Here is a 22,097-nt window from a genome sequence, read left to right on the forward strand (position 1 = left end):
AAACACCGGGCACATCTAGGAGTGGCACTGCAGTGTCACGCAGGATGTCCCTTCCAAAAAACCCTCCCCAAACAGCACATGACGCAAAGAAAAAAAGAGGCGCAATGAGGTAGCTGTGTGAGTAAGATTAGCGACCCTAGTGGCCGACACAAACACCGGGCACATCTAGGAGTGGCACTGCAGTGTCACGCAGGATGTCCCTTCCAAAAAACCCTCCCCAAACAGCACATGACGCAAAGAAAAAAAGAGGCGCAATGAGGTAGCTGTGTGAGTAAGATTAGCGACCCTAGTGGCCGACACAAACACCGGGCCCATCTAGGAGTGGCACTGCAGTGTCACGCAGGATGTCCCTTCCAAAAAACCCTCCCCAATCAGCACATGATGCAAAGAAAAAGAAAAGAAAAAAGAGGTGCAAGATGGAATTATCCTTGGGCCCTCCCACCCACCCTTATGTTGTATAAACAAAACAGGACATGCACACTTTAACCAACCCATCATTTCAGTGACAGGGTCTGCCACACGACTGTGACTGATATGACGGGTTGGTTTGGACCCCCCCCAAAAAAGAAGCAATTAATCTCTCCTTGCACAAACTGGCTCTACAGAGGCAAGATGTCCACCTCATCTTCACCCTCCGATATATCACCGTGTACATCCCCCTCCTCACAGATTATCAATTCGTCCCCACTGGAATCCACCATCTCAGCTCCCTGTGTACTTTGTGGAGGCAATTGCTGCTGGTCAATGTCTCCGCGGAGGAATTGATTATAATTCATTTTAATGAACATCATCTTCTCCACATTTTCTGGATGTAACCTCGTACGCCGATTGCTGACAAGGTGAGCGGCGGCACTAAACACTCTTTCGGAGTACACACTTGTGGGAGGGCAACTTAGGTAGAATAAAGCCAGTTTGTGCAAGGGCCTCCAAATTGCCTCTTTTTCCTGCCAGTATAAGTACGGACTGTGTGACGTGCCTACTTGGATGCGGTCACTCATATAATCCTCCACCATTCTATCAATGTTGAGAGAATCATATGCAGTGACAGTAGACGACATGTCCGTAATCGTTGTCAGGTCCTTCAGTCCGGACCAGATGTCAGCATCAGCAGTCGCTCCAGACTGCCCTGCATCACCGCCAGCGGGTGGGCTCGGAATTCTGAGCCTTTTCCTCGCACCCCCAGTTGCGGGAGAATGTGAAGGAGGAGATGTTGACAGGTCGCGTTCCGCTTGACTTGACAATTTTGTCACCAGCAGGTCTTTCAACCCCAGCAGACCTGTGTCTGCCGGAAAGAGAGATCCAAGGTAGGCTTTAAATCTAGGATCGAGCACGGTGGCCAAAATGTAGTGCTCTGATTTCAACAGATTGACCACCCGTGAATCCTTGTTAAGCGAATTAAGGGCTGCATCCACAAGTCCCACATGCCTAGCGGAATCGCTCCGTGTTAGCTCCTTCTTCAATGCCTCCAGCTTCTTCTGCAAAAGCCTGATGAGGGGAATGACCTGACTCAGGCTGGCAGTGTCTGAACTGACTTCACGTGTGGCAAGTTCAAAGGGCATCAGAACCTTGCACAACGTTGAAATCATTCTCCACTGCACTTGAGACAGGTGCATTCCATCTCCTATATCGTGCTCAATTGTATAGGCTTGAATGGCCTTTTGCTGCTCCTCCAACCTCTGAAGCATATAGAGGGTTGAATTCCACCTCGTTACCACTTCTTGCTTCAGATGATGGCAGGGCAGGTTCAGTAGTTTTTGGTGGTGCTCCAGTCTTCTGTACGTGGTGCCTGTACGCCGAAAGTGTCCCGCAATTTTTCTGGCCACCGACAGCATCTCTTGCACGCCCCTGTCGTTTTTTAAAAAATTCTGCACCACCAAATTCAAGGTATGTGCAAAACATGGGACGTGCTGGAATTTGCCCATATTTAATGCACACACAATATTGCTGGCGTTGTCCGATGCCACAAATCCACAGGAGAGTCCAATTGGGGTAAGCCATTCCGCGATGATCTTCCTCAGTTGCCGTAAGAGGTTTTCAGCTGTGTGCGTATTCTGGAAAGCGGTGATACAAAGCGTAGCCTGCCTAGGAAAGAGTTGGCGTTTGCGAGATGCTGCTACTGGTGCCGCCGCTGCTGTTCTTGCGGCGGGAGTCCATACATCTACCCAGTGGGCTGTCACAGTCATATAGTCCTGACCCTGCCCTGCTCCACTTGTCCACATGTCCGTGGTTAAGTGGACATTGGGTACAACTGCATTTTTTAGGACACTGGTGAGTCTTTTTCTGACGTCCGTGTACATTCTCGGTATCGCCTGCCTAGAGAAGTGGAACCTAGATGGTATTTGGTAACGGGGGCACACTGCCTCAATAAATTGTCTAGTTCCCTGTGAACTAACGGCGGATACCGGACGCACGTCTAACACCAACATAGTTGTCAAGGACTCAGTTATCCGCTTTGCAGTAGGATGACTGCTGTGATATTTCATCTTCCTCGCAAAGGACTGTTGAACAGTCAATTGCTTACTGGAAGTAGTACAAGTGGGCTTACGACTTCCCCTCTGGGATGACCATCGACTCCCAGCGGCAACAACAGCAGCGCCAGCAGCAGTAGGCGTTACACGCAAGGATGCATCGGAGGAATCCCAGGCAGGAGAGGACTCGTCAGACTTGCCAGTGACATGGCCTGCAGGACTATTGGCATTCCTGGGGAAGGAGGAAATTGACACTGAGGGAGTTGGTGGGGTGGTTTGCGTGAGCTTGGTTACAAGAGGAAGGGATTTACTGGTCAGTGGACTGCTTCCGCTGTCACCCAAAGTTTTTGAACTTGTCACTGACTTATTATGAATGCGCTGCAGGTGACGTATAAGGGAGGATGTTCCGAGGTGGTTAACGTCCTTACCCCTACTTATTACAGCTTGACAAAGGGAACACACGGCTTGACACCTGTTGTCCGCATTTCTGGTGAAATACCTCCACACCGAAGAGCTGATTTTTTTGGTATTTTCACCTGGCATGTCAACGGCCATATTCCTCCCACGGACAACAGGTGTCTCCCCGGGTGCCTGACTTAAACAAACCACCTCACCATCAGAATCCTCCTGGTCAATTTCCTCCCCAGCGCCAGCAACACCCATATCCTCCTCATCCTGGTGTACTTCAACACTGACATCTTCAATCTGACTATCAGGAACTGGACTGCGGGTGCTCCTTCCAGCACTTGCAGGGGGCGTGCAAATGGTGGAAGGCGCATGCTCTTCACGTCCAGTGTTGGGAAGGTCAGGCATCGCAACCGACACAATTGGACTCTCCTTGTGGATTTGGGATTTCAAAGAACGCACAGTTCTTTGCGGTGCTTTTGCCAGCTTGAGTCTTTTCAGTTTTCTAGCGAGAGGCTGAGTGCTTCCATCCTCATGTGAAGCTGAACCACTAGCCATGAACATAGGCCAGGGCCTCAGCCGTTCCTTGCCACTCCGTGTGGTAAATGGCATATTGGCAAGTTTACGCTTCTCCTCCGACAATTTTATTTTAGGTTTTGGAGTCCTTTTTTTTCTGATATTTGGTGTTTTGGATTTGACATGCTCTGTACTATGACATTGGGCATCGGCCTTGGCAGACGACGTTGCTGGCATTTCATCGTCTCGGCCATGACTAGTGGCAGCAGCTTCAGCACGAGGTGGAAGTGGATCTTGATCTTTCCCTAATTTTGGAACCTCAACTTTTTTGTTCTCCATATTTTATAGGCAGAACTAAAAGGCACCTCAGGTAAACAATGGAGATGGATGGATTGGATACTAGTATACAATTATGGACGGACTGCCACGGTTAGGTGGTATAAAAAAACCACGGTTAGGTGGTATATAATACAATTATGGATGGACGGACTGCCTGCCGAGTGCCGACACAGAGGTAGCCACAGCCGTGAACTACCGCACTGTACACTGGTTGATAAAGAGATAGTAGTATACTCGTAACAACTAGTATGACGACGGTATAAAGAATGAAAAAAAAACCACGGTTAGGTGGTATATATTATAATACAATTATGGTTGGACGGACTGCCTGCCGAGTGCCGACACAGAGGTAGCCACAGCCGTGAACTACCGCACTGTACACTGGTTGATAAAGAGATAGTAGTATACTCGTAACAACTAGTATGACGACGGTATAAAGAATGAAAAAAAAACCACGGTTAGGTGGTATATATTATAATACAATTATGGTTGGACGGACTGCCTGCCGAGTGCCGACACAGAGGTAGCCACAGCCGTGAACTACCGCACTGTACACTGGTTGATAAAGAGATAGTAGTATACTCGTAACAACTAGTATGACGACGGTATAAAGAATGAAAAAAAAAACCACGGTTAGGTGGTATATATTATAATACAATTATGGATGGACGGACTGCCTGGCGAGTGCCGACACAGAGGTAGCCACAGCCGTGAACTACCGCACTGTACACTGGTTGATAAAGAGATAGTAGTATACTCGTAACAACTAGTATGACGACGGTATAAAGAATGAAAAAAAAACCACGGTTAGGTGGTATATATTATAATACAATTATGGTTGGACGGACTGCCTGCCGTGTGCCGACACAGAGGTAGCCACAGCCGTGAACTACCGCACTGTACACTGGTTGATAAAGAGATAGTAGTATACTCGTAACAACTAGTATGACGACGGTATAAAGAATGAAAAAAAAACCACGGTTAGGTGGTATATAATACAATTATGGTTGGACGGACTGCCTGCCGAGTGCCGACACAGAGGTAGCCACAGCCGTGAACTACCGCACTGTACACTGGTTGATAAAGAGATAGTAGTATACTCGTAACAACTAGTATGACGACGGTATAAAGAATGAAAAAAAAACCACGGTTAGGTGGTATATATTATAATACAATTATGGTTGGACGGACTGCCTGCCGAGTGCCGACACAGAGGTAGCCACAGCCGTGAACTACCGCACTGTACACTGGTTGATAAAGAGATAGTAGTATACTCGTAACAACTAGTATGACGACGGTATAAAGAATGAAAAAAAAACCACGGTTAGGTGGTATATATTATAATACAATTATGGATGGACGGACTGCCTGCCGAGTGCCGACACAGAGGTAGCCACAGCCGTGAACTACCGCATTGTACACTGGTTGATAAAGAGATAGTAGTATACTCGTAACAACTAGTATGACGACGGTATAAAGAATGAAAAAAAAACCACGGTTAGGTGGTATATAATACAATTATGGTTGGACGGACTGCCTGCCGAGTGCCGACACAGAGGTAGCCACAGCCGTGAACTACCGCACTGTACACTGGTTGATAAAGAGATAGTAGTATACTCGTAACAACTAGTATGACGACGGTATAAAGAATGAAAAAAAAACCACGGTTAGGTGGTATATATTATAATACAATTATGGATGGACGGACTGCCTGCCGAGTGCCGACACAGAGGTAGCCACAGCCGTGAACTACCGCACTGTACTGTGTCTGCTGCTAATATAGACTGGTTGATAAAGAGATAGTATACAATACTACTAATATACTGGTGGTCAGGCACTGGTCACCACTAGTCACACTGGCAGTGGCACTCCTGCAGCAAAAGTGTGCACTGTTTAATTTTAATATAATATTATTTATCATGTACTCCTGGCTCCTGCTATAACAACCTGCAGTGCTCAGAGCCGGATTAAGGTGGGGGTCCCGGGGATACGTACCCCGGGCCCCCCTTTCCAAAAGGGCCCCCTGCCACACCACAGATCGGATCTTTCTTCAATCCGATCTGCGGTGCACTGCAGCGCTCACGAGCCCCGGCTCCCCGCTGCCCTGTCCCTCCTCCTCCTTCAGTACAGCGTGCGGCCAGTGCCGTTTAGCGGCGGGCGAGCGGCACTTTGTGACTACTTATCTCCTCCCTCTCTCTCCCCCCGAGCGCTCCTGCTCGGGGGGCGGGGCTTCGCGGAATGACTCGTTTGCGTCGTGACGTCACAACGCAAACGCGTCATTCCGCGAAGCCCCGCCCCCCGAGCAGGAGCGCTTGGGGGGGGGATGATGGATGGGAGAGAGAGAGGGAGGAGAGGAGATAAGCATCGAAGGAGGAGGCGGCCGGCGCGAGGGGCGTGAGTCGGCGGGACCCGAAGAGCGGGAAGATGTAAGTATTTTTTTTCCCCTCTCTTTCTCTCTCTCTCTTCCTCCCTTCCTCCCCCCCACTTGACACCTGCCTGCCGCACTATGTAAAATGAGGATACCTCCCGCACTGTGTAAAATGGGGACACCTGCCGCACTGTGTAAAATGGGGACACCTGCCGCACTGTGTAAAATGGGGACACCTGCGCACTGTGTAAAATGGGGACACCTGCCGCACTGTGTAAAATGGGGGCACCTGCCGCACTGTGTAAAATGGGGATACCTCCCGCACTGTGTAAAATGGGGATACCTGCCGCACTGTGTAAAATGGGGGCACCTGCCGCACTGTGTAAAATGGGGATACCTTCCGCACTGTGTAAAATGGGGATACCTGCCGCACTGTGTAAAATGGGGATACCTGCTGCACTGTGTAAAATGGGGATACCTGCCGCACTGTGTAAAATGGGGATACCTGCCTGCCGCACTGTGTAAAATGGGGACACCTGCCTGCGTACTGTGTAAAATGGGGACACCTGCCTGCGTACTGTGTAAAATGGGGACACCTGCCTGCGTACTGTGTAAAATGGGGATATCTGCCTGCGTGCTGTGTAAAATGGGGATATCTGCCTACCGTACTGTGTAAAATGGGAACACCTGCCTGCGTACTGTGTAATATGGGGACACTTGCCTGGTGTAATGTGTAAAAAGGGGACTTTTTTATTTTTATTTTTTCCCCCTGTGGTGGGTATGATGATATCAGACGAGGCCACGCCCACTTTAATGAGACCACTCCCATTTTAATCAGGCCACACACCCTTGTCGGGAGCGCGCGCGCATGCTTTTTCTTTTTCTGGCTATATGGGGGGGGGGCACGCAAATTTTTTTTATAGCAAGGGGGGGGGGCGCATTTTGAAATCTCGCACTGGGAGCCAAATTGTCTAGAAACGGCCCTGCGTGCGGCGCACTAATGACGGAGCCGCAGGCTTGCTGAGCCGGACAGCAATTGGACAACTGAGCCGTCGCTCAGCTGCGCTGACTACAGCTCTAAGAATAGTGCTCTAACAGCTGTTGTCAGGGCAGTTGAGCGACGGCTCAGCTGTCCAATTGCTGTCCGGCTCAGCAAGCCTGCGGCTCAGTCATTGGCGCGCCGCACGCTGAACTGAAGGAGGAGGGATTCTTAGATAAATTATATATATATATATATATATATATATATATATATATATATATATAAATCCCTCCTCCTTCAGTGGACTAAAAAACTAATAAAAAACTAATAAAAAAATAATAATATATATATATATATATATTTATTTATTTATTTTTATTCGTTTTTTAGTCCATGGGGGCCCCCTGCAATTTAGTACCCCAGGCCTCCCGGGGCCTTAATCCGGCTCTGGCAGTGCTCCCCAGTCTCCCCCACAATTATAAGCTTTATATACAATACATTGATGTGCAGCACACTGGGCTGAGCAGTGCACACAGACTGAGTCACTGTGTGACTGTGTATCGTTTTTTTCAGGCAGAGAACGGATATATTAAATAAAACAAACAACTGCACTGTCTCTGGTGGTCACTGGTCACTGTGGTCGTCAGTCACTAAACTCTGTCTGCACTCTCTTCTAATCTACAGTATCACAGCAATCTCTCTCTCTCTCTCTCTTCTAAATCTAATCTAAATGGAGAGGACGCCAGCCACGTCCTCTCCCTATCAATCTCAATGCACGTGTGAAAATGGCGGCGACGCGCGGCTCCTTATATAGAATCCGAGTCTCGCGAGAATCCGACAGCGTCATGATGACGTTCGGGCGCGCTCGGGTTAACCGAGCAAGGCGGGAAGATCCGAGTCGCTCGGACCCGTGAAAAAAAAAGTGAAGTTCGTGCGGGTTCGGATTCAAAGAAACCGAACCCGCTCATCTCTACTTCGTACCCGTACGACACACATGTGCATTGAGGTGCATACGCAAATTAGCCATTTTTTTCACTGATCGTTACGCAGCAAACAACAGCAGCTAGCGATCAACTCGGAATGACCCCCATTGTCCATAAAAGAGTCCTTACAGAAATTGATAGTCAAATGTTCAAGTGTTTCAATGTTTCACAACCGGACTTGGGGGTAATTCAGAGTTGATCGCAGCAGCAAATTTGTTAGCAGTTGGGCAAAACCATGGGGCTGATTCAGAACTGATTGGTGCTGTGCGTGTTCACACAGCAGTGATCAGGTCAGAAGTGCGCATGTGCTGGCGCCGCAGTGTGCATGAGCCAGCGCCGCTGTGCACCGGCGCATGCCAGACAGCCGAAACTGTCGTAGCCCAGCGATTGCCTCTGTCTGATTGACAGGCAGAGGCGGTCGCTGGGCGGTCGGGGGCGGGCCAGGGCGTTTAGCCGCCGTTTAGGGGTTTGCGGTCCGGCAATGCAGGTGTGCCCGGACCATTGGGGGGGGTGCGGCGTCTGCGTGATGTCACACTGGAGCTGCGCTGGCAAGGAGCTACTCCTGAAGTACAAAAGCATCAGTGCCAAGTCCAATTTGAATTGTATAGACAAAGTAATCTTCCACAGCCTAGCAGCAAACCAAAGAGCGGGGACAAGCACATCCTTGCAGCAATAAAGTGCAAAGTGGGTTTTGATTCCATAAAAAGTTTTCCATATAGCAGATGCTCAGGTCAAGGCAACGCATACTGTACATTACATGCACCCTGGGCAGCTCTTGGTACAGCATGGGAGACATTCTTCCTGAAAGCCCTAACAGCCGTTTCGGTGCTACACACACACCTTTATCACTTGCATAGCGACACTACGCAAGCGACACCTTGACTCATTCTGACGAAGTGCTGGTTGCTACGGCGGATGCCCCCCTTGCTCCCAGGGCATCTTGCCCACTCTTCAGGTGGAGGCAGATGAGGTACTGTAGCTAAGCTATTTAGAAGTTTGAAGCCCAGGAAGGCATCAGGGCCAGGTGGTGGTTCTCCATCCGCCCTAAAAACGTGCTGAACAGCTGGCCCTAGTCTTCACAGCCATTTTCAACAAATCGCTTGAAAATTGTATGGTCCCAGCGTGTTTCAAGCACTCACTTATTATTCCAGTGCCGAAGACATCCTCCTCATCCAGAAACATGAATAATTACAGACCAGTGGCTCTAACATCAGTGGTGATAAAGACGCTGTAGCATCTGGTACTGACTCATCTGAGGTCCACGGCAGGTACCCTCCTAGACCCTCTGCAGTTCGCCTACAGGGTGAACAGATTGGCAAAGGATGTGGTGAATCTGGGTCTGCACTTCATTATGCAGCATTTCGATTCGCCAGGTGTCTATGCGAGGGTTCTGTTTGTGGACTTCAGCTCTGCATTCAATACTGTTAATCCTGGTATTCTACAATTTAAACTGCGCAGCTCAGGAGTTCCAGAAACGCTGTGTTCCTGGGTGGAGAATTTTTTTTAACGAATAGAGAGCAGCGGCTTAAGATGGGGAAATTCACCTCTGATGTTCGGTCGACAAGCACGGGCGCACCGCAGGGATGTGTTCTCTCCCCCTTCCTTTTCTCACTGTACACAAATGACTACTCTTCTGACGACAAACGGGGTCATTCCGAGTTGTTCGCTCGTTGCCGATTTTCGCTATGCTGCGATTTGTTGCTAATTGCACATGCGCAAGGCACGCAGGGCGCATGCGCTTAGTTATTTAACTAAAAACTTAGCAGTTTTGCTGTGGATCCTGCGGCGCTTTTCAGCAGGATTGCTGATCGGTGTATGATTGACAGGAAAGGGGCGTTTCTGGGTGGTAACTGAGCGTTTTCCGGGAGTGTGCTAAAAACGTAGGCGTGTCAGGGAAAAACGTGGGAGTGTCTGGTGAAACGGGGGAGTGTCTGGCCAAACGCAGGGCGTGTTTGTGACGTCAAACCAGGAACTAAACGGACTGAGCTGATCGCAATCTGTGAGTAGGTCTGGAGCTACTCAGAAACTGCAAAGAATTATTTAGTAGCAGTTCTGCTAATCTTTCGTTCGCTATTCTGCTAAGCTAAGATACACTCCCAGAGGGCGGCGGCCTAGCGTGTGCAATGCTGCTAAAAGCAGCTAGCGAGCGAACAACTCGGAATGAGGGCCAAAGTCTCTTTGCTGGTCCGCATGTATTTTTTTCCAGTGTGTTAAATCTTTCTTATTGTGCTTACCCTATGCTAGAATGTCTTTATTATTTATTTATTTATTTATTAACAGGTTCTTACATAGCGCAGCAAATTCCATTGCCCTTTACAACTGGACACAATTAGAAGACAAAACTGGGTAAAAACAAACAGTCATAGAGGTAGGAGGGCCCTGCTCGCAAGCTTACAATCTATGGGGAAATAGACATTGATACACAAGGATAGGTGCTATCTATTACATAGTTGTCCACCAGATTGCAAAGTTCCTTGGTGGGCTGCATGATATCACATCACAGCAGTGATAGACCAGGGTCAGGAGGAAGGGAGAGTGAAGAAAGAAAATATGTGGGGGATATGTGGGGACTGGATTGTGGGTATATAATTGGATAGGACAGCTATGAAGGTAATGTGAGCGGTTCTGGAATTTGATAAGCTTGCCTGAATAGGTGAGTTTTCAGGGAATGCTTGAACTTTTGAAGACTAGAGGAGAGTCTTATTGTACATTGTAGGGCATTCCACTGAGTGGGTGCAGCCCGCAGAAAGTTATGTAATCGTGCATGGGAACAAGTAATGAGTGTGGATGAGAAACGTAGATCTTGTGAAGAGCAAAGGGGTCGGGTTGAGAGATATTTTGAGATAAGCAAAGTGATGTACGTTGGTGTAGTATGGTTAATAGCCTTGTGTGTAACTAACAGTATTTTATATTGAATACGGTAGAGTATAGGTAGCCTTTCCCTCCCCTATCCCCAACCATGGGTCATAACTAGGGGGAACGGCTAAGGGGGCATGCGCCCTGGGCGCCGGAATAAGGGGGGCACTAGAGAGCAGGGATAGCCTGACCATTGCGCTTGGTATGTGTGACTGTGCTGCTGCAGCCACAGCCGTCTCAGTCAGTCCGCGGCAGCCAGTCTGCTTCTGCCACTGCTGTCATCGCCAGTCACCCGCCGCCAACCTAATTCTGCACCAGTCCCGGCAGCCAATCAGCTTCCGCCAGTCCCCGGCCGCCAGTAAACGTCCGCCAGTCCAGCCGCCAGTCAGCTTACGCAAGGCCGCGGCCGCAGTCAGCTTACGCCAGGCCCTGGCCACAGGTACAGAACGACAAGGCAGAAACACTGGGGCAGGAGGCAGCGCTCATACTGTGTGCTACCAAGCAGCAGATGAGCTGCTCCAGGTCACCAGGGAGCGCAGCCGGTGGTCATCGTTGTCTGAGCACAATCCGGAGCTTCCCCTCGGACTTCGCTGAAGGCTTGAATGGAGGCACCGGTGCGCCCATGTCCCAGCCAGCAGCACAGTTGTTGTAGCATTGGCCTCCAAAGATGCTCCATCCAGGTACAAGTTCAATTAGACTGTGCACTCACAAGCCAAATGCAGGCATCTTTTGGGAAGGTGGAATTATTAATTACCCTGCATCTGGCGTCAGTGTGCTTTATGTATATATGTGTTTATATACAGTATATATATATATATATATATATATATTTCCTTGTATATTATCCACATTAGATTATGTGATCATCTACTGTATTGTGTGCACATTAATGCCAGATGCAGGGTAATTAATAATTCCACTTCCCCACTAAATATATTGCTGTGCTTTTTGCCATTTGAATATATATATATATATATATTCATGTACATAACTGTATTTCTATCTATATACACCCACACAGCCCCCCCCCCACACACACTCACATACCCACACACACCACACACCCACCCACACATATTAGAACAGCACTCATACACTAACTTGTAGACCTAATTGTTTATTTTATTTTTTTATTATTTTTATTTCTTTAGGGGGAGGGCGCTAAATTACTGCCTTCCCCCATGTGATACGAATCCTATTTTTGGCCCTGCCCCAACTCTACAGTAGGTGTAGGTAGATTTTATTGGTATAACCTATAGGTGTTGATATAGGTGGCAGCGGTTTGAAATGAAGGTCAGTCCACGTGATGAGTAACTTATCCAGGTTGTGGTTTATTAACCAGGCAGAATTGGTTTGCTGAATAACACATGGGGGTAATTCCAAGTTGATCGCAGCAGGAAATTTTTTAGCAGTTGGGCAAAACCATTTGCACTGCAGGTGTGGCAGATATAACATTTGCAGAGAGAGTTAGATTTGGGTGTGGTGAGTACAATCTGCAATCTAAATTGCAGTGTAAAAATAAAGCAGCCAGTATTTACTAGTGATGTGCACCGGAAATTTTTCGGGTTTTGGGTTTTGGTTTTGGGTTCGGTTCCACGGCCGTGTTTTGGGTTCAAACGCGTTTTGGCAAAACCTCACCGAATTTTTTTTGTCGGATTCGGGTGTGTTTTGGATTCAGGTGTTTTTTTCAAAAAACCTCAAAAAACAGCTTAAATCATTGAATTTGGGGGTCATTTTGATCCCATAGTATTATTCACCTCAATTACCATAATTTCCACTCATTTCCAGTCTATTCTGAACACCTCACACCTCACAATATTATTTTTAGTCCTAAAATTTGCACCGAGGTCGCTGGATGGCTAAGCTAAGCGACACAAGTGGCCGACACAAACACCTGGCCCATCTAGGAGTGGCACTGCAGTGTCAGGCAGGATGGCCCTTCCAAAAAATACTCCCCAAACAGCACATGACGCAAAGAAAAAAAGAGGCGCAATGAGGTAGCTGTGTGAGTAAGCTAAGCGACCCTAGTGGCCGACACAAACACCTGGCCCATCTAGGAGTGGCACTGCAGTGTCACGCAGGATGGCCCTTCCAAAAAATACTCCCCAAACAGCACATGATGCAAAGAAGAAAAAAAAGAGGCGCAATGAGGTAACTGTGTGAGTAAGCTAAGCGACCCTAGTGGCCGACACAAACACCTGGCCCATCTAGGAGTGGCACTGCAGTGTCACGCAGGATGGCCCTTCCAAAAAATACTCCCCAAACAGCACATGACGCAAAGAAAAAAAGAGGCGCAATGAGGTAGCTGTGTGAGTAAGCTAAGCGACCCTAGTGGCCGACACAAACACCTGGCCCATCTAGGAGTGGCACTGCAGTGTCACGCAGGATGGCCCTTCCAAAAAATACTCCCCAAACAGCACATGACGCAAAGAAGAAAAAAAAGAGGCGCAATGAAGTAGCTGTATGAGTAAGCTAAGTGACCCTAGAGGCCGACACAAACACCTGGCCCATCTAGGAGTGGCACTGCAGTGTCACGCAGGATGGCCCTTCCAAAAAATACTCCTAAAACAGCACATGACGCAAAGAAGAAAAAAAAGAGGCGCAATGAGGTAGCTGTGTGAGTAAGCTAAGCGACCCTAGCGGCCGACACAAACACCTGGCCCATCTAGGAGTGGCACTGCAGTGTCACGCAGTATGGCCCTTCCAAAAAATACTCCCCAAACAGCACATGACACAAAGAAGAAAAAAAAGAGGCGCAATGAGGTAGCTGTGTGAGTAAGCTAAGCGACCCTAGTGGCCGACACAAACACCTGGCCCATCTAGGAGTGGCACTGCAGTGTCACGCAGGATGGCCCTTCCAAAAAATACACCCCAAACAGCACATGATGCAAAGAAGAAAAAAAAGAGGCGCAATGAGGTAGCTGTGTGAGTAAGCTAAGCGACCCTAGTGGCCGACACAAACACCTGGCCCATCTAGGAGTGGCACTGCAGTGTCACGCAGGATGGCCCTTCCAAAAAATACTCCCCAAACAGCACATGACGCAAAGAAGAAAAAAAAGAGGCGCAATGAGGTAGCTGTGTGAGTAAGCTAAGCGACCCTAGTGGCCGACACAAACACTAGAGATGAGCGCCTGAAATTTTTCGGGTTTTGTGTTTTGGTTTTGGGTTCGGTTCCGCGGCCGTGTTTTGGGTTCGAACGCGTTTTGGCAAAACCTCACCGAATTTTTTTTGTCGGATTCGGGTGTGTTTTGGATTCGGGTGTTTTTTTCAAAAAACACTAACAAACAGCTTAAATCATAGAATTTGGGGGTCATTTTGATCCCAAAGTATTATTAACCTCAAAAACCATAATTTACACTCATTTTCAGTCTATTCTGAATACCTCACACCTCACAATATTATTTTTAGTCCTAAAATTTGCACCGAGGTCGCTGTGTGAGTAAGATAAGCGACCCTAGTGGCCGACACAAACACCGGGCCCATCTAGGAGTGGCACTGCAGTGTCACGCAGGATGTCCCTTCCAAAAAACCCTCCCCAAACAGCACATGACGCAAAGAAAAAAAGAGGCGCAATGAGGTAGCTGTGTGAGTAAGATTAGCGACCCTAGTGGCCGACACAAACACCGGGCCCATCTAGGAGTGGCACTGCAGTGTCACGCAGGATGTCCCTTCCAAAAAACCCTCCCCAAACAGCACATGACGCAAAGAAAAAAAGAGGCGCAATGAGGTAGCTGACTGTGTGAGTAAGATTAGCGACCCTAGTGGCCGACACAAACACCGGGCCCATCTAGGAGTGGCACTGCAGTGTCACGCAGGATGTCCCTTCCAAAAAACCCTCCCCAATCAGCACATGATGCAAAGAAAAAGAAAAGAAAAAAGAGGTGCAAGATGGAATTGTCCTTGGGCCCTCCCACCCACCCTTATGTTGTATAAACAAAACAGGACATGCACACTTTAACCAACCCATCATTTCAGTGACAGGGTCTGCCACACGACTGTGACTGATATGACGGGTTGGTTTGGACCCCCCCCAAAAAAGAAGCAATTAATCTCTCCTTGCACAAACTGGCTCTACAGAGGCAAGATGTCCACCTCATCTTCACCCTCCGATATATCACCGTGTACATCCCCCTCCTCACAGATTATCAATTCGTCCCCACTGGAATCCACCATCTCAGCTCCCTGTGTACTTTGTGGAGGCAATTGCTGCTGGTCAATGTCTCCGTGGAGGAATTAATTATAATTCATTTTAATGAACATCATCTTCTCCACATTTTCTGGATGTAACCTCGTACGCCGATTGCTGACAAGGTGAGCGGCGGCACTAAACACTCTTTCGGAGTACACACTTGTGGGAGGGCAACTTAGGTAGAATAAAGCCAGTTTGTGCAAGGGCCTCCAAATTGCCTCTTTTTCCTGCCAGTATAAGTACGGACTGTGTGACGTGCCTACTTGGATGCGGTCACTCATATAATCCTCCACCATTCTATCAATGTTGAGAGAATCATATGCAGTGACAGTAGACGACATGTCCGTAATCGTTGTCAGGTCCTTCAGTCCGGACCAGATGTCAGCATCAGCAGTCGCTCCAGACTGCCCTGCATCACCGCCAGCGGGTGGGCTCGGAATTCTGAGCCTTTTCCTCGCACCCCCAGTTGCGGGAGAATGTGAAGGAGGAGATGTTGACAGGTCGCGTTCCGCTTGACTTGACAATTTTGTCACCAGCAGGTCTTTCAACCCCAGCAGACCTGTGTCTGCCGGAAAGAGAGATCCAAGGTAGGCTTTAAATCTAGGATCGAGCACGGTGGCCAAAATGTAGTGCTCTGATTTCAACAGATTGACCACCCGTGAATCCTTGTTAAGCGAATTAAGGGCTGCATCCACAAGTCCCACATGCCTAGCGGAATCGCTCCCTTTTAGCTCCTTCTTCAATGCCTCCAGCTTCTTCTGCAAAAGCCTGATGAGGGGAATGACCTGACTCAGGCTGGCAGTGTCTGAACTGACTTCACGTGTGGCAAGTTCAAAGGGCATCAGAACCTTGCACAACGTTGAAATCATTCTCCACTGCACTTGAGACAGGTGCATTCCACCTACTATATCGTGCTCAATTGTATAGGCTTGAATGGCCTTTTGCTGCTCCTCCAACCTCTGAAGCATATAGAGGGTTGAATTCCACCTCGTTACCACTTCTTGCTTCAGATGATGGCAGGGCAGGTTCAGTAGTTTTTGGTGGTGCTCCAGTCTTCTGTACGTGGTGCCTGTACGCCGAAAGTGTCCCGCAATTTTTCTGGCCACCGACAGCATCTCTTGCACGCCCCTGTCGTTTTTTAAAAAATTCTGCACCACCAAATTCAAGGTATGTGCAAAACATGGGACGTGCTGGAATTTGCCCATATTTAATGCACACACAATATTGCTGGCGTTGTCCGATGCCACAAATCCATAGGAGAGTCCAATTGGGGTAAGCCATTCCGCGATGATCTTCCTCAGTTGCCGTAAGAGGTTTTCAGCTGTGTGCGTATTCTGGAAAGCGGTGATACAAAGCGTAGCCTGCCTAGGAAAGAGTTGGCGTTTGCGAGATGCTGCTACTGGTGCCGCCGCTGCTGTTCTTGCGGCGGGAGTCCATACATCTACCCAGTGGGCTGTCACAGTCATATAGTCCTGACCCTGCCCTGCTCCACTTGTCCAGTCCACATGTCCGTGGTTAAGTGGACATTGGGTACAACTGCATTTTTTAGGACACTGGTGAGTCTTTTTCTGACGTCCGTGTACATTCTCGGTATCGCCTGCCTAGAGAAGTGGAACCTAGATGGTATTTGGTAACGGGGGCACACTGCCTCAATAAATTGTCTAGTTCCCTGTGAACTAACGGCGGATACCGGACGCACGTCTAACACCAACATAGTTGTCAAGGACTCAGTTATCCGCTTTGCAGTAGGATGACTGCTGTGATATTTCATCTTCCTCGCAAAGGACTGTTGAACAGTCAATTGCTTACTGGAAGTAGTACAAGTGGGCTTACGACTTCCCCTCTGGGATGACCATCGACTCCCAGCGGCAACAACAGCAGCGCCAGCAGCAGTAGGCGTTACACGCAAGGATGCATCGGAGGAATCCCAGGCAGGAGAGGACTCGTCAGAATTGCCAGTGACATGGCCTGCAGGACTATTGGCATTCCTGGGGAAGGAGGAAATTGACACTGAGGGAGTTGGTGGGGTGGTTTGCGTGAGCTTGGTTACAAGAGGAAGGGATTTACTGGTCAGTGGACTGCTTCCGCTGTCACCCAAAGTTTTTGAACTTGTCACTGACTTATTATGAATGCGCTGCAGGTGACGTATAAGGGAGGATGTTCCGAGGTGGTTAACGTCCTTACCCCTACTTATTACAGCTTGACAAAGGGAACACACGGCTTGACACCTGTTGTCCGCATTTCTGGTGAAATACCTCCACACCGAAGAGCTGATTTTTTTGGTATTTTCACCTGGCATGTCAACGGCCATATTCCTCCCACGGACAACAGGTGTCTCCCCGGGTGCCTGACTTAAACAAACCACCTCACCATCAGAATCCTCCTGGTCAATTTCCTCCCCAGCGCCAGCAACACCCATATCCTCCTCATCCTGGTGTACTTCAACACTGACATCTTCAATCTGACTATCAGGAACTGGACTGCGGGTGCTCCTTCCAGCACTTGCAGGGGGCGTGCAAATGGTGGAAGGCGCATGCTCTTCACGTCCAGTGTTGGGAAGGTCAGGCATCGCAACCGACACAATTGGACTCTCCTTGTGGATTTGGGATTTCAAAGAACGCACAGTTCTTTGCGGTGCTTTTGCCAGCTTGAGTCTTTTCAGTTTTCTAGCGAGAGGCTGAGTGCTTCCATCCTCATGTGAAGCTGAACCACTAGCCATGAACATAGGCCAGGGCCTCAGCCGTTCCTTGCCACTCCGTGTGGTAAATGGCATATTGGCAAGTTTACGCTTCTCCTCCGACAATTTTATTTTAGGTTTTGGAGTCCTTTTTTTACTGATATTTGGTGTTTTGGTTTTGACATGCTCTGTACTATGCCATTGGGCATCGGCCTTGGCAGACGACGTTGCTGGCATTTCATCGTCTCGGCCATGACTAGTGGCAGCAGCTTCAGCACGAGGTGGAAGTGGATCTTGATCTTTCCCTAATTTTGGAACCTCAACATTTTTGTTCTCCATATTTTAATAGGCACAACTAAAAGGCACCTCAGGTAAACAATGGAGATGGATGGATTGGATACTAGTATACAATTATGGACGGGCTGCCGAGTGCCGACACAGAGGTAGCCACAGCCGTGAACTACCGCACTGTACTGTGTCTGCTGCTAATATATAGACTGGTTGATAAAGAGATAGTATACTCGTAACTAGTATGTATGTATAAAGAAAGAAAAAAAAACCACGGTTAGGTGGTATATACAATTATGGACGGGCTGCCGAGTGCCGACACAGAGGTAGCCACAGCCGTGAACTACCGCACTGTACTGTGTCTGCTGCTAATATATAGACTGGTTGATAAAGAGATAGTATACTCGTAACTAGTATGTATGTATAAAGAAAGAAAAAAAAAAAAACCACGGTTAGGTGGTATATACAATTATGGACGGGCTGCCGAGTGCCGACACAGAGGTAGCCACAGCCGTGAACTACCGCACTGTACTGTGTCTGCTGCTAATATATAGACTGGTTGATAAAGAGATAGTATACTCGTAACTAGTATGTATGTATAAAGAAAGAAAAAAAAACCACGGTTAGGTGGTATATACAATTATGGACGGGCTGCCGAGTGCCGACACAGAGGTAGCCACAGCCGTGAACTACCGCACTGTACTGTGTCTGCTGCTAATATATAGACTGGTTGATAAAGAGATAGTATACTCGTAACTAGTATGTATGTATAAAGAAAGAAAAAAAAACCACGGTTAGGTGGTATATACAATTATGGACGGGCTGCCGAGTGCCGACACAGAGGTAGCCACAGCCGTGAACTACCGCACTGTACTGTGTCTGCTGCTAATATATAGACTGGTTGATAAAGAGATAGTATACTCGTAACTAGTATGTATGTATAAAGAAAGAAAAAAAAACCACGGTTAGGTGGTATATACAATTATGGACGGGCTGCCGAGTGCCGACACAGAGGTAGCCACAGCCGTGAACTACCGCACTGTACTGTGTCTGCTGCTAATATAGACTGGTTGATAAAGAGATAGTATACTCGTAACTAGTATGTATGTATAAAGAAAGAAAAAAAAACCACGGTTAGGTGGTATATACAATTATGGACGGGCTGCCGAGTGCCGACACAGAGGTAGCCACAGCCGTGAACTACCGCACTGTACTGTGTCTGCTGCTAATATAGACTGGTTGATAAAGAGATAGTATACTACTACTAATATTATATATACTGGTGGTCAGGTCACTGGTCACTAGTCACACTGGCAGTGGCACTCCTGCAGCAAAAGTGTGCACTGTTTTAATATAATATTATGTACTCCTGGCTCCTGCTATAACCTATAACTGGCACTGCAGTAGTGCTCCCCAGTCTCCCCCACAATTATAAGCTGTGTGAGCTGAGCAGTCAGACAGATATATAATATATATAGATGATGCAGCACACTGGCCTGAGCCTGAGCAGTGCACACAGATATGGTATGTGACTGACTGAGTCACTGTGTGTATCGCTTTTTTCAGGCAGAGAACGGATATATTAAATAAACTGCACTGTGTGTCTGGTGGTCACTCACTATATAATATATTATGTACTCCTGGCTCCTGCTATAACCTATAACTGGCACTGCAGTAGTGCTCCCCAGTCTCCCCCACAATTATAAGCTGTGTGAGCTGAGCAGTCAGACAGATATATATAATATTATATATAGATAATAGATGATGCAGCACACTGGCCTGAGCCTGAGCAGTGCACACAGATATGGTATGTGACTGAGTCACTGTGTGCTGTGTATCGCTTTTTTCAGGCAGAGAACGGATTATAAATAAAACTGGTGGTCACTATCAGCAAAACTCTGCACTGTACTGAGTACTCCTAATGCTCCCCAAAATTAGTAAATCAAGTGTCTCTCTAATCTATTCTAAACGGAGAGGACGCCAGCCACGTCCTCTCCCTATCAATCTCAATGCACATGTGAAAATGGCGGCGACGCGCGGCTCCTTATATAGAATCCGAGTCTCGCGATAGAATCCGAGCCTCGCGAGAATCCGACAGCGTCATGATGACGTTCGGGCGCACTCGGGTTAACCGAGCAAGGCGGGAAGATCCGAGTCGCTCGGACCCGTGAAAAAAAACATGAAGTTCTGGCGGGTTCGGATTCAGAGAAACCGAACCCGCTCATCTCTAACAAACACCTGGCCCATCTAGGAGTGGCACTGCAGTGTCACGCAGGTTGGCCCTTCCAAAAAATACTCCCCAAACAGCACATGACGCAAAGGAAAAAAGAGGCGCACTTGCAGGGGGCGTGCAAATGGTGGAAGGCGCAAGCTCTTCCCGTCCAGTGTTGGGAAGGTCAGGCATCGCAACCGACACAATTGGACTCTCCTTTGGGATTTGGGATTTCGAAGAATGCACAGTTCTTTGCTGTGCTTTTGCCGCAAGTCTTTTCTTTTTTCTAGCGAGAGGATGAGTGCTTCCATCCTCATGTGAAGCTGAACCACTAGCCATGAACATAGGCCAGGGCCTCAGCCGTTCCTTGCCACTCCGTGTAGTAAATGGCATATTGGCAAGTTTACGCTTCTCCTCAGACGCTTTTAATTTTGATTTTTGGGTAATTTTTTTACTGATCTTTTGTGTTTTGGATTTTACATGCTCTGTACTATGACATTGGGCATCGGCCTTGGCAGACGACGTTGATGGCATTTCATCGTCTCAGCCATGACTAGTGGCAGCAGCTTCAGCACGAGGTGGAAGTGGATCTTGATCTTTCCCTATTTTTTAACCTCCACATTTTTGTTCTCCATATTTTGCGCACAACTAAAAGCCACCACAGGTATACAATGTAGATGGATGGATAGTATAGTATTACTTATACTTATGGACGACGAGTGCACCGACGACACAGAGGTAGGTACAGCCGTGGCCTACCGTCTTGCTGCTTATATATATATAATATACTGTATAACGGACCTGGTGGACACTGTCAGCAGACTGCTAAACTAGTATGAAGAAAGAAAAAAAAAACACCACAGGTATACAATGTAGATGGATGGATAGTATAGTATTACTTATACTTATGGACGACGAGTGCACTGACGACACAGAGGTAGGTACAGCCGTGGCCTACCGTACTGCTGCTTATATATATATATAATATACTGTATAACGGACCTGGTGGACACTGTCAGCAGACTGCTAAACTAGTATGAAGAAAGAAAAAAAAACACCACAGGTATACAATGTAGATGGATGGATAGTATAGTATTACTTATACTTATGGACGACGAGTGCACTGACAACACAGAGGTAGGTACAGCCGTGGCCTACCGTACTGCTGCTTATATATATATAATATACTGTATAACGGACCTGGTGGACACTGTCAGCAGACTGCTAAACTAGTATGAAGAAAGAAAAAAAAAACACCACAGGTATACAATGTAGATGGATGGATAGTATAGTATTACTTATACTTATGGACGACGAGTGCACTGACGACACAGAGGTAGGTACAGCCGTGGCCTACCGTACTGCTGCTTATATATATATAATATACTGTATAACGGACCTGGTGGACACTGTCAGCAGACTGCTAAACTAGTATGAAGAAAGAAAAAAAAAACACCACAGGTATACAATGTAGATGGATGGATAGTATAGTATTACTTATACTTATGGACGACGAGTGCACTGACGACACAGAGGTAGGTACAGCCGTGGCCTACCGTACTGCTGCTTATATATATATAATATACTGTATAACGGACCTAGTTGACACTGTCAGCAGACTGCTAAACTAGTATGAAGATAGAAAAAAAAAACACCACAGGTATACAATGTAGATGGATGGATAGTATAGTATTACTTATACTTATGAACGACGAGTGCACTGACGACACAGAGGTAGGTACAGCCGTGGCCTACCGTACTGCTGCTTATATATATATAATATACTGTATAACGGACCTGGTGGACACTGTCAG

The sequence above is a fragment of the Pseudophryne corroboree genome, chromosome 3 (assembly GCF_028390025.1).
Source record: "Pseudophryne corroboree isolate aPseCor3 chromosome 3, aPseCor3.hap2, whole genome shotgun sequence".
Lineage (NCBI taxonomy): Eukaryota > Metazoa > Chordata > Amphibia > Anura > Myobatrachidae > Pseudophryne > Pseudophryne corroboree.